A 13096-nucleotide genomic window follows, 5' to 3' on the forward strand; every position below is an offset into this window, starting at 1 on the left:
GGGGAGAGCGCGGCTCCGCTGGGCTGGGGCGACGGCGGTGAGCCCGGGCCCTGCCAGTCCGGGCCCCTCACCTGGCGCCTGCAGGTGATGGGTGCCTGGGGAGGGGCCGCAGGAGCCCCGCGCTCATCATGTCAGGGATCACCTTTATGTCTGAACTTGGACACCCCGGCGAAGAGGATGTGCCGAGCCGGGCGTCCTGGGTGACTCCCCTCCTCCAGAGGTGGGGACACGGCTCGGCCCTTTGGAAGTGAACCTCCACCGTGCTCCCGTCCGTGCCTCGTGGCGGGGACCCTCAGGGGGCTGAGACCCCGAGCGGGGGCGGTGGGCAGAGCTCCGGCCGGAGGGTGAGGGCAGTCTCCCGGCCGAGTGCGGCCGCAGCTCCCCTGGGCCCGCCGTGCCCGCAGCCTCCGGCGAGGTGCGGTAATTGCATAAGCCGGCCCATGCCGGTGAGCTCCCATTGACACGCAGTGGCCGTCGTTATGCAACGCGGCGGCGTCTGCGGGTGTCCCGCTCTGCGGGAGTACGGCGACCTCCGCCCGAAGCCGCCGGCCCTGCTCGTGCCACGCCAGGAATCCCTCGCCTGTACCACAGCAGGAATGATTCAACCCGTCAAACATGCTGTCGTGGTCCTTTTGATGAGTTCAGGGTCTTGGGTGGGGGGAATTGAGGAAGGCTTTCTTATCACTTCCTCACCACTGGGATTTGGTGGCGTGAGCATCCCTTTAGAAACGTGACACAGCAACTGGACTTGGCATGTGCTTTGCAGGACCTCGCACAGGTCCCTTGGCTTTTTGTGCCTCTCGCTTGCACACTGGGCTGGGTTGGTGAATGTCCCTGTCCTTCCTCCTCTGAGGCGCTGTGAGGATTAATTACATTGAGTAAAGTGGAGTGGGAGAAGCAAAGTCACTGCAATATTTAGGGTTTCAATATGATGGTGTCCGTTGGGAAACACTTGCAATCAGTAGGTGATGCCATTTGAGAAATCAAGAGGTACTGAGTGTAAGTATAGATTGTGCAAGTGTTTAGACGCTTGGCTACTTTTTCAGTAGTGCCCACTAATTTGGGCATGTTTTCCTCTCGGGGTGCCCAGCTGGGGATGGCTCATAGAAGCTCATGTTTGGAAGTCACGTACTGAAGTCATGGCTTCTTCAGGGTATACCAGCACAGCTGGGCACAAAGGCAGTGAGCATCCCTGTGGCCCAGGTCTTGGATGGGAAAACCACTGGACTGTTTCCTTCCTGCCAAAACACTGGATGTCTCATCACCACACGGAAAAGCTGGAGACTGAATTTGTAAATAGAGCAGTAACACGAACCCATCACACATCAGAAACAGATGGCTTTACAGTGGTCAGGCGAGTGCATTCACAAGTTTACCACAAAGTAGAACCGGAATTAGTTTGATGGGTTTCAGCTCCTGTGTGCTGCTCACCTCACCATGATGCTGATGCCAACTGCATTATGTTTTCTTTTTTGTTGGCCTAAGAGAGAACAGAAATCATCCTAAGTTGTTTTTTTTTTTCATTTAGTTGTATGGTGTTGCACGTTGTCCAAAGAGCTCTTTTAAGAACCCTTTGTCTTCTCTGCTGTACAGAGAGCCACTTTGTTGGATAAGATTAAATTCATTGGACATAAAATCAGGCCAGCCAGTCATTTGTGCCAAAGCATGATGTTTTATGAAGGGAGAGGCCGTCATTATGTATTTGTTTTGTAGCTGGTTTTAAATGAACTTTGTCATTTCGAAATAATTAAATAGCAAGACTTGTCCATTTGGCTAGCTGCTTTGCCTTGTGCTTGTCTTTTTGGCATGTTTTCCCCAAACTAGCACAAGTGCAGCATTTGTTTTGTTGGCCGTGGATTGACTGGAACAACCTACACTATGGAATTTTGATGGAAAAGGACATTCATGAGTTTTTAAAGCTCTGGTGATCTGTGCCTTTCTGTTTCTGTGCTGTGTTATCCTCTTCACCTGTCACAGCCCAGGATGACACTTAAAATCCTGTGTACACCACGAACAATGTGAGGCAGCCAGAGAGGAGCTCTGCCTCTGTGTTCCGCTGTCCTGCCTGCGTGATGGCCACTCCTGTAGTTTCTCTGAGGGAGGTGTTCTCCAGGAGATTGCCTGCATTGCCCAGCAGTCCATGGAGCAGGGTTCCATTTCTGGGCAGCACCGTGCCTCTCACCCATGGAGGGGCTTCCTTGGGACCCAGCTTCCCAGCAGGTTCCCCTCTGCAAAGAGCTGCAGGGTGAGTGCTGCACCTAAGCTCCTGTGCTTGTTCTTCTGAGAAAGGAGAGATCTGAGCCAAATCTGTTCCCTCACCCATGTAGTGCTTGTTAAATCATCTGTACAAAATAGCCCCCATTCAGTATTTTTAACAGCTTTCTTGGCAGGGAAGCTCTTGAGTTAACATGCTTGAGGGCCTGAGCTTGCAGACCTTGTGGTAGTAGCTGGAGCAACATGGTAAGTATTTGTGCACCACCAAAATGGTGCTGAGGTACAAATTACCAAACTTGTCTGGTTGACCAAATGCAAAAAACCTTGTGGATAGGTATTGTCTTCCATTTCTGGGTTTGTACAGCCTTTTGCTCAGTGGGAGCCTGGGACTCTTGAAATGCAGAGAATCATATAAAGATTAAAAAGAAGTGGCATGGCGTGAACACCGTTTGGGAGCAGTTAATGACATGCCCAGCCCAGCCACCAAAGCCATTGCTGAGAACTGGCAAACCCAGAACTTCATCTTAATCCCAGCACCTTCTATCTTGCAGCCACTCCCTTTGATGATTTAAAAAGGTGTATCTAATTCTTAGCTGGCCTTCACTGGCAAGGAATGCAGCACGATTGCAAATTTGGTGCGGTATAATTACCCTGCCTTTCTTGCCCCATTACCACTGACATTACTCTCCTCATGCCTGGGTTTATAGGCTGACTTGTAGAACCTCTCTGGTTTGTTTTGCTTTTTTAATGACAATGTTGAGAGGATGGGAGGTGTTTGCTGGTTTCATGGAAGCTTCCTTTGGTTTCTGGGTGGCAAGGCATCTAAGTCCTGGTTTTTGTAAGACTCGGAAAAAGCTGAGTAATACAGTAAAGGAGAATGTCTGGGAATAAATTTGATTCAGTGGTTGGAGCCAAGTGTTTAATTGTTCAGAGGAATTGCTCCTTTTCAAAATTATACCCAAATGCCAGTGCTGATAAACAATTATTTGGGTTGTATGGTGGGGGATTTTTTACCTTTATAGCTTTGCCATGGCAAATCCTCAGTTAGAGGGTTTTGTTTCAGGCATAAATTTACCCTGCGTGGGTATCCCAAGCAGGACTTGGGAGAGGATGGTACTGACAATTACAGGGGTTTGGAAGGGGCAGGGGGCTGCAGAGCAGAGCAGGAGATGCTGTACATGCCCCCTTGCTGTGTGGCTTCACAGTGTTCCAAGGACAGATTCCTCTGGCACTGTGCACCGGGGCTAAATCACGGGGTGCTGTGTTCTGGTGGAGATGTTCCTGAGCCTCCCCTCCCACGCTCACCCGTGGGAAAGACGAGTGACAGTTATCGGTACGGACAGCATGGAGCAAGTGTTTAGCAGCCTGTGTGCTTTCACAGGCTTGTGCTGTCACATCCCCATGGATGGAGGAGGGAACCCAGGGCCGGGAGCAGCACCTCTCTCTTGACATTTATTTCATGTGGCTTCACTGCTTCTTGTTGCCCCCTGAATTATTACGGTCAAGGGTTTTGCCCTTAGGGTTCAAGCTCTGGCTGTGTGTGAACCTGCTGGAGAAGCTGGTTTTCTGGGGCTCCCAGTAACAAATTGTTTAAACTGGTGTTTAAGGGGATGGTCCTGGTGGCTGAGTCGCTTGGTCGCACACAGAACTGCTGCACATCTGGAGCAGAGCATGTGTGTATCTGAAATATTTGTCTTGCAGATTGTTTACTGGAGTTTCCCCAGAATCCGAGGGCACGTACATAAATGCGTGTCAGACTCAGTGGAAGCCACCTCCAGCTCACTGCTTGCCTCTTGATGTAGCAAACAGGGCACCAACCTGTGCCCACAGCTCCTTCTGTCCCCTGGACCAGCTGTGGGTGCTGGGTGGGGGTAAGGAGCTGGCTGGGGAAGAAGAAGAACAGGAAGGTCACCATGAGGACATGACATCCCTCATCTGCCTCTGCCCCACTGGCTCCTGCATTGCCAATTTCGAATGAGTTGTGGTTCCCACATCCAAGAGGCAGGCAGGAGAGATTCCCAACTGTGCCCATGCCACACAGAAGGCAGAGGGAACCAGAGCTTGGGCAGCATCTCTGTTCTGCCCCTGTGCCCTTCCCCACGAGTGCAAAGACCCATTTCTGCTCTCCTTCTGGGGGGCAGCAGGGCCTGAGGCTGTTTCTGCTCTCTTTCTGCAGCTGAAGGAGTTGGCGGGGGGCACACTGCTGGGGTAAGCTGGGGGATGCTCCAGGCACAGCTGGTTAGGGGAGCACAGCTCCCCAGCTGGGCAGAGGTGTCCCTGTGGCTGCGGGCAGCTCTTGGGGAGAGCTGCCTGACAAGAGAGAAGAGGTGGCTTGGAGCTCAGCTCACTCCCTGTCCATTCCTGCTGCACAGGGCACCACAGGGAGCCAAGAGAGCCCGGGTGATCCACCTGGAGTTGAGCTGCCTCCATGTCATCGAGTGTCTCTCTTCTCTGGGCTCAGTCCCTGAGTGCTGGTGCTCCAGCCGAGCAGTAGAGGCATTACTACATGCATTCTCCTACTCCTCTCTTTCCCTGTGGAGTCTGGCCAATGCTGGGAGCCTGGAGAGGCTGGTGGAGGCCAGCAGAAATGACAGTGGGAGACTTTCAGCTGCCTCTGGCTGTGCTGTGGTGCAGGGACGTGCAGCCACTGGAGGGAGCTTGCGTGGGAGGGAGGGAAGGGGAGTCCCACGGTGCCAGTCAGGGAGATGGAGAGTGTTGGGGAGCCACCAGGAGCACTGGTATGTCCTCGCTGGCAGTACTGGGAGAAAACCTGTCATGCAGGACAGCGAGCCTGGGACAGAGAGTCCCGGCTCTGCTGTCCTCAGTCTGCTGGTGCCAGGTGACAACTCAACAGTGGCCCTTTCTGTTGAGGGGCTGCTCTCCCAAAGGGAACAAAATCCTGCCTCCTTCTGCCTTTCTGGTTTTCTCAGAGCTCTGTGACTCTGTTGCTGTGGGTGCTGATTTGTGTTCATCAGCTGAAGCGCTGTGACTCCTGGGCCCCCCCAGCTGATGTCCACGATAAAATGGTCTTTCCTCTCTTCTGACTGTGTTACCACTGGATATTCTGGAGTGGGGAGCTGTTGCGTGGGGAAGAATCCTGAGGGAGGATTGAGTTTGGGATCATTCCTTGTCCCAGCATCCTTCCTAGTGGGCAGCAGGTCTGAGTTGAGGTGTTTTAGGAGACAAATGAAAGCAGAGTATCTCACCCAAGTGTAGAGGTTGTAAGGGACCTGTGGAGGTCTTCTGGTCCAACATCTGCCCCAGCAGGATTCCCTAGAGCAGTCTGGCCAGGACCATGTCGTGGTGAGTTTAGGGGATCTCCTTAGAGCAGGGCCACTTGGCCCGAGTGAGGGCAAGACATGGTGCCAGGAAGGGCTGTTATGGATTAGAGAACCTGGGTGTTCTAAACCTAATGAATTAGGTGGTGAAAGAGTGAAATGACATGTTAGATTCCTGTGTTCAGAGGGGGTTGAGCCTTTATTTGCCAGAGTTTTCTGTTTGCTTTCCTAATGAGCTCATAAAATATGGTTGAATTTATGAAGTACTTTGTACAGTAAATGTGAGGTATCCAAACATACCATAACACTGCTCAATCCAGAAGAGGCTTCCTGTGTCTGCAGGACAGGGTGGGGGCTGTTCACTATTTTGAAAAGCTCTACAGGTAATATTCTTCACCTGTAATTTAAAAAACCTGCCTTAATATTCCTGCTTTTAAAGTACTTTATGCAAATGAAATGTGGAACATGGGAATCTCATCTTTACATTTAAATTGCGGGCCCCAGCAGTTCAAGTTATATGCAGAGCAAATTCTGCACTTAGTCATATGTGGGCAGTGCAGTCCCTGCATGGATTTCCTGGACACCACTGCTTTGTCCAAAGTGGTTTGTTGGTTTTGGTGCATTAGGAGCAGAGCCAGCATCTGAGTGAGTCCTGAATATCTGCAGGTACAGTGTGAGACTCACAATTCTCTTTATCATCCAGCAGTGCCTTCAGAAGACCCCATTCAGTCAGCACATCTGCCCAGGCTGGGCATGAGGCTGTTCCTGTGAGGAAAGTAGAGATGGGAACTGTGCTGAGTGGCTGATCCAGCCACATTTCCTGGCCTGTGCACATGGGTTTCAGGTGCTGTGTTCCCACCCAGCACTTGTTGCAGTCTGAACTCCTCTTCCCGTCTGGGTCATGTGAGGTACCCTCCATGAGCAGCGCTTTGCTCTTACAGGCATCCTGCTGTGCATTGCAGCAGTTCAGAGCTAAATAATTTATCTAGGAAGAATGCTTTCTACATGACTTAGAAAATGGAAGAGAAAAGGAATATTGCAACAGCAAACTGCGGGGTGGACAAATACATTCTGCCTCAGTTTCTAAACATTGCACTTCGCCACTTTTGTTTCAAAATTGCTTTCTCTCCCATAATTATCTTCAAAAGAGAAAGCTGATCCAAAATGTTTCCTATATCTATATATCTAGCTATGTATATATATATATATATATATTTCAGAGTGGTTAATTGATTTCCATTTTTAATAATAAAGGGGAATAAACAAAAGAGAAAAGCCCTACAGCGATGTATTACCTAGTATTTAAAATAAAGAGAATGCTCATATGTGCTGCAGCACACTTCATCTGTGGACATCAAAGTGTCTCATAGAGGTCGTAATTCTCATTTCAAAGATGAGGAAACAGAGGTGATGAGAGAGAAAGTGGCTTAGCAGGACAGTGGCAAAGCAGGGCAAGAGTCTCCTGAGCCTGTACTGCAGGCAGAGGTGAGGGAGCAGAGGAGAACAAACCTGTCCTCACCTAATCAGGACAGCTGTGTCCCAAGTGCAGTGAAGGCACAACGACACTGCAGGGAGAGCACCAAATCATGCCACAAGCCATAGAGCCAGCAAAGCCTGGTTTCTTCCAGTTTTGTGTCTAGTCCAGTAGTCCAGGGTTGTCTGCTGTTGCCCTTTGATGTCACAATAATGGGGTTCTACTTGTCTTTCTCTCACCAACAACACTGTGGGAGCCTGGCTTCTCAGCTTTGTTGTCTGTTTTCCCAAAACTTTGGGGTATTTGAGAATTTTTGAGCCTTCCTGCTGTCTGTGGTCACTGTGAGGCAGTGGGGTCACAAAGAACACATCCTTGTGTGTACACACAGGCGTGTTTGTCTTGGCATTGCAATTGGGGGTTGCCTTATCCTCTGGAACTGCTCAATCAGTCAGCACTTTATTGCTGCAGATCTGTGGGTTTGAACATTTTCTATTCTGTAACAGAGTTCTGAAAGTGGATAAAGGGTGGCACAGTAAGGATGTTCACAATGTTGGTTCAGTAACCACTTAAGGGAAGATGTTTCCCAAGGGGAGAGACAAAATTGGACTTCCAGCTCTGTAGATTCAAATTCTTTGAGTCCTGAGAGGCTCACAACACAGTGAGACTCATTCATGTTATTCATTTGATGAATAACTTGAGTGAGAATGCTTCTTCACACCTGCAGCCATGCCCCCTTGGGTCATGGTCCTGTCACATCTTGTTACCCAGAGAGGGAGAGGTTCCATAGGAATTTTGATGGGAAGATCTAACATAGCAGATTGTAAGCCGTCTTGGTTTGTAAACTCTGAAAATACTCTGGGGGGGCTGTTCAGCTTCCTTGATGGAAAATTGAAACCTGCTGATAAGAGGTTGGTTTTCTTTGACAGACCTTTTAAAGGTAGGCCATGGGTGCTACAGGTCTGCTGGCCAAAAACTGAAGGCACTTGCTCTAAAGAACCCCCCTGGTATTTTAAGACTGCTTCTAATGGCTCAGAAGAGATTATCTTGCTCTCTGAGGACTAGAAGACAGCTGCTGGATGAGTGGCATGAGTTTCATGGTGTGATATGGCCATAAATTAATTAAAGGTCTTAGAGTCTTTTTCATAAAGGGATTTGCCTCTGAAACTCTACTCATATTGTAGGAAGCAGCAAAACCAATGGGAGTTTGCAAGTAAAAGTTAGTTTGCTAAACAGAATTTTTTCTCCCTCCAGGTGCTGTGAGTGACACTTCCAGTTGGTGCTGCAGTGGGTGGGATCCCTGTGTGTCTGGTTACTCCTGGCAGGATAGTTTATCTGGAGGGGAAGCCCCTCACCCATTAGCATCTAGTCCACTGGTTGGCTACTGAATGTTATACATCCCCAGGTGCTTCAGTAATCTTCTTCCCTTAATACCAAGACTTTTTGCTGATCACCAATATGTTCCTTGGACTAGTGAGGCTTTACTGGCTGTTGTTCAAAAACAATTATTTGGACAACATACACAAATGGTGGTCAAGGAGGGATACCTGAAGATCCCTCTTCTTCACACCTTACCAGAAGAATATTCTTTTTACTGGGCTAGGTGATCTTGGTCCTCCATCTCTTCTGTGTCATGAACCTAACATTCCTCGTTGGCTGCCCAGTGGTCTGATGTCAAGACAAGCCAAGACATCTTTCCTTCCCTCCAGCCAGTGTGGGTGCTTTGACAGGATGTGCTGGATTGATCTCGGACTGAAGGTGACATTTCCAAGTCTGCTTTGCCTTTGGTGAGTGTCACAGTCCCTTTGGTTGATGCACCGAATCTGGGCATGACAACATGAGAGGTGAAGCAAGGAACAATCCTCCTTTGTTCCCATGTGCCAGTGGGATTCAAAATCCACCTTGAGGACGTAGGGGATGCATTTTCTCAGTGTTTTGTGTTGGCCATTTTAGGTGTTAATTGCAATTACTGAGCAATTATGGTACCTCATATTGGAGGTGTAGGTGAGTAGATGGGGTTTAGGTATTTCCCTGCTGGATCCAGGCACACGGAAGGGAGGTGTAGGAGTTTCTGTCACCACACCTAAACCCTTTCAGTCTTAGGCCAGAGCGCCCAGGGTGATTAATTGTTAATGATGGAGGAGCAGCATTGTTTGTCCACTGAATAAATAAAGCATATTTTGCATCTGTTTCCTCCACCAAGTCTCTCCCAGCTCCTTCCAACTTCCCCACATCACTCCCTTTCCCTAATCTCCCCATCATTTCTGTGACTTTATTCTGCTGTTTCAGCTCTGGTGGGCAATTCCCAGGGTGACAGAGGTCTTTCCAAGAGCAACCTGAATGTCCCAAATGTCCCTGTACAACCCCCTTCCCAAATCTGTGTCAAAAAGTGATGGTTTTGCGTTTTTGCAATGATCACATTTAATTATTAGTTAAATATCGAGGTCAGCAGCCACTCCTACCCCTAAGGAAGGGCTATGCCTTCTAAACAAGCGGAGCTGGAGGGCAAGGGCATTTAATGATCAAACCATCTGCAGAAGAATTGACCTTTCCATTTGTCCTTCAAAGCCAAGGTTGCTGTATTTTCCCAGAACCCGTGACCTATATAGCAAGTTGGTGTCCTGTTAGAATGGCTGGTCCTAAGGTGTCCATGTTTCCTGCCACCTGTTTCAGAAACTGCCATGGTTTCAGCATCCTTGTGGAAAACAATTCGGTCACTCCATCGGGTCTTTCCAAAAGCAGGAATGCAGCATGATGGGACACACCATAACCCATTCTGAAAGTAGTACACCAGCTAAATGGACAGCCCCCGAGGACACTGAATCAATATGTAATAACAGTGGTGCTGTATGAAGCTTCCATTCCATCAGAGCAGCTCTATGACATTGATTTGTGTCAGAGAATAACTGGGAAGCTTTTCTCTCTATAAATCCACTTCCTAACCCAGCAGACTTTTACAGCATGAAAGCATCTGTGTGATATTAGTTCTAGTTTCTTCCATGTGTTCTGACAGGGATATGTATCTAGTCCTCTTTGCTGAGAGTACATCTCATTTAGAAATGTGGGGTTTTTTTCTGGAAGAGTTTTACATGGAAAAAAGTTAATTTTTATGACAATTTTATGATGTTCAAATATTAGAGTCTTTTCATAGCAAAGGTACGTATGTTTTTTCTAGCATAAAAATGCGTGTGTGTGCAGATTTCTGGGAATCAGTAGAAATTATGTTATCAAGAACATGGGTTTTGTTCCTATGTTGGGAAAGCCAGTGCTGTAATTGAATATAACCCTAAACAAAAATAAGCTGGGTAGTGTTTTTCACTCACAGGCCACCCTATTGAAAAATGTTTTCACCCTCACCATATTAACAAGGACAACTGTGAGAAGTCAAATGAGTTGGAATCAGACTCATCTCACCATCTTCAGCTGTCCAAGTTCAGTACCATCAGCTTGACACTGGAGACTCTCTGTATAAAGGAATTTAGGATGGAATGAACCGTCATGGTTTGCATGGAAACATGAGGTCTACAATTATCTATTTCCATCCACAGGGTTTTAGGGAAGCCTAGAACTGCCACTTACAGTGTGAATATTCAGTATCAGCTACATAAATCCTGTGTTTGACCCCTGAGATACTCAGTAGGTCTCCAGACTCCAAGTCTTACCTCCCACTCACCTGGGTGCAGTGCTCACTGTATATATACAGCAGCAGTCCCTGCTCAGCCTGTCTTAATTAATAACAGCTTTATTATCTGAAAGGTACCAACAGAATATAACCTGTGACACAGAAGGCTCCTGCCCTGAGGATGCTTCTCTGTAGACAGATGGCAAGCAGGAAGTATGCCAGAAATGCTCTGCCTCGGAAGGTTCCCTTTCAGACATTGCTCGCTGCTGTGGGTGCCAGCTACAGAAGAGGTCTTCAAGGCTAAGGCAGCATGGAAAACCTGCAAGGGAAAAACATGAAAGCAGAAAAGGGAAAAAGACCCAAGAAGTTAGTGCTCTCCAGTGGGGGTTTTATTTCAGCCCATCGCTCTCCCTCTTCGCTTAGCACCGTACATATACACCACGTAGGAGAGCAGCTCTGCCCAGGGAGACGTAGCATCCACACAGGCAGGAGAAGAGGTGGGAGACAGCACGTCCTCAGCTTAATTTTACAGACTCGAAGCAGATTTCAGCAGCTGACGTCATGACTGGTATGAGGTTGGTGGGGACGTTGGCGGCAGAGGCAGTAATTAAACCCCTGGCATTCTGGCTGGAGGCACAGTCATGTCCTGCTTCATCTGAAGCAGAGCTGGTCTGACACAGCAGAAGCCTTTACGCAACCAGGCCAGATTTTCATTTTTTGAGCAACAGTTTCAGAAGCACTACAGAAACTGCAGACAGGATTTGTAGCTATTTATGAGCAGGGGGCTGAGCGCACTTCTGTCGCCTCCTGTCTTGCACCTCGTTGGGTGACAAGTATGTCAGGGAGTGAGGGCTGGTCTTGCAGCTGACTACCAGGCTTCCGTTTGCATTCTCATTTCCTCTGTGTTTTCTGTTGGGATAGCAGAGGTTTGCTCTGGATGTGAGACATTTTCTTATTGCTCTCTACAACCACAGTCACATTTCAGAAGCGTTTTGGCACACTGCCCTGCTGGCAGCCCACGATCGCAGTAGCAGCTTCTCAGGCTGAAATGTTTTTGTTGCAATGCATTAGCCCATCTCTATTATCACACAAGCTTTTGCCTTCCCCCTCATCTACTCTGACTGTATCAGGAGGTATGAACCTTCTTCAGGGAATCTTTAATCTTTTTCAGCATTTGGAGTGAACCTGAATAAACACTTGTTGGGAAAAAAGCTTAATTGGAAAGACTTAGTGTGTTTCTTAGCTTGTTGTTCTGGCTGACACCATCTCTTGCAGATGCAGTATTACAACAGCAGTAGTGCAGCAATAGACTTATAATGTCTTGGTGCATGTAAACATGATTGTTTGAAGGGGGAAGAATCATACTGACATGCCTTCCAACTCCTGATGTGGTCATTGCCTATCCCATGAGCGTGCTTTCCTTGTAGACATACTCACCCAGTGGTTTCCTGGAGAACAGAGGCTTAAAACTGATAGGCATTTTCTAACAACACCTGAAACTGGGGGGTAATTAAAGTCAAATGCTTTAATTCATGGGTTCCCTTTTCTAGTAAAACCATTAAAACTCTTACCAGAGTAAGAACAATAGATGACTCCCCGTGAGTTCATCAGCTGTAAATACAGGGTGTAAAGTAAAACAAACACATCATAAAACTTCTGCCCTGTTTTTTTCCCACCTCTTCTTTAGATTATTCATCTCTTTTGGAAAGCTTGTTCCTTCAAGACTTTAAAATCATGGGCTATAGGTGAGTAGCAAGTATGATATGCACACGGAGGTCTTGGTTTGAAGCAGGGGTGCGAAATGCTGGCATCCTTGGTGAGGAATGAAGTGAGCCAGAGAGAGGTAGGCTGGGGGGAGTGTGTGATTTGGGGATCACTGCCCAGGTTCAAAGCACTTCTGCAGACACTTGCCTGTAATTATGTGTTTAAACACAGACCTGAAGATCTTAAATACCTGCGCAAACATAAAACTTTAAACCTGTCACCTAAACAAGTGCTTTGCTGAGTCAAAGCCTGCACAGTGAGGTGGGTTTGATAGGAGCATTGGTGGGATACAGGCTCACACTTACTGGGACCAGCAGGGCAGAGCTGGAGTCCTTTGTAGGAACTCAGCTGCCACTGTTAGAGTCTGTAGAAGCCACAGTCTCCAATTAACATCTTTAATCTTATTATCTCAAGCCTTTTATCTTCACATTTTCTTGTCTGTTTGTTTGTTTTCTTTAAATTTGTTTACATATACTGAACTGAAAGTTTTTCTGGAAATGCTGGTATGGCTTTTAACTGCAAGAATGATTCACTGAGAATAATTAATTCAAAGATCTTGGCATCTCTTTTCCTTGTAAAAAAGGTGGTGGATATTCTGTGATTTTCTTGAAAGATTTATCCCCCTGAATGTGCATGTTTACACTCACACCCACACAGACTCACACACATTTGCAAATGCAGACACTTCCCTCTTCTTTTGGAGCTTTTAAGTTCTGGAGCAGCACATCTGACCTGTACAATTAACCC

General features: G+C 47.7%; 1 protein-coding gene across 1 annotated transcript in view; it reads left to right on the plus strand.

Moving 5' to 3' along the window:
- Positions 1 to 13096, plus strand: part of LOC138107635 (uncharacterized) — a 36286-nt gene that overhangs the window by 502 nt on the left and 22688 nt on the right. The window lies entirely within an intron of this gene.

The sequence above is a fragment of the Aphelocoma coerulescens genome, chromosome 3 (assembly GCF_041296385.1).
Source record: "Aphelocoma coerulescens isolate FSJ_1873_10779 chromosome 3, UR_Acoe_1.0, whole genome shotgun sequence".
Classification (NCBI taxonomy): domain Eukaryota; kingdom Metazoa; phylum Chordata; class Aves; order Passeriformes; family Corvidae; genus Aphelocoma; species Aphelocoma coerulescens.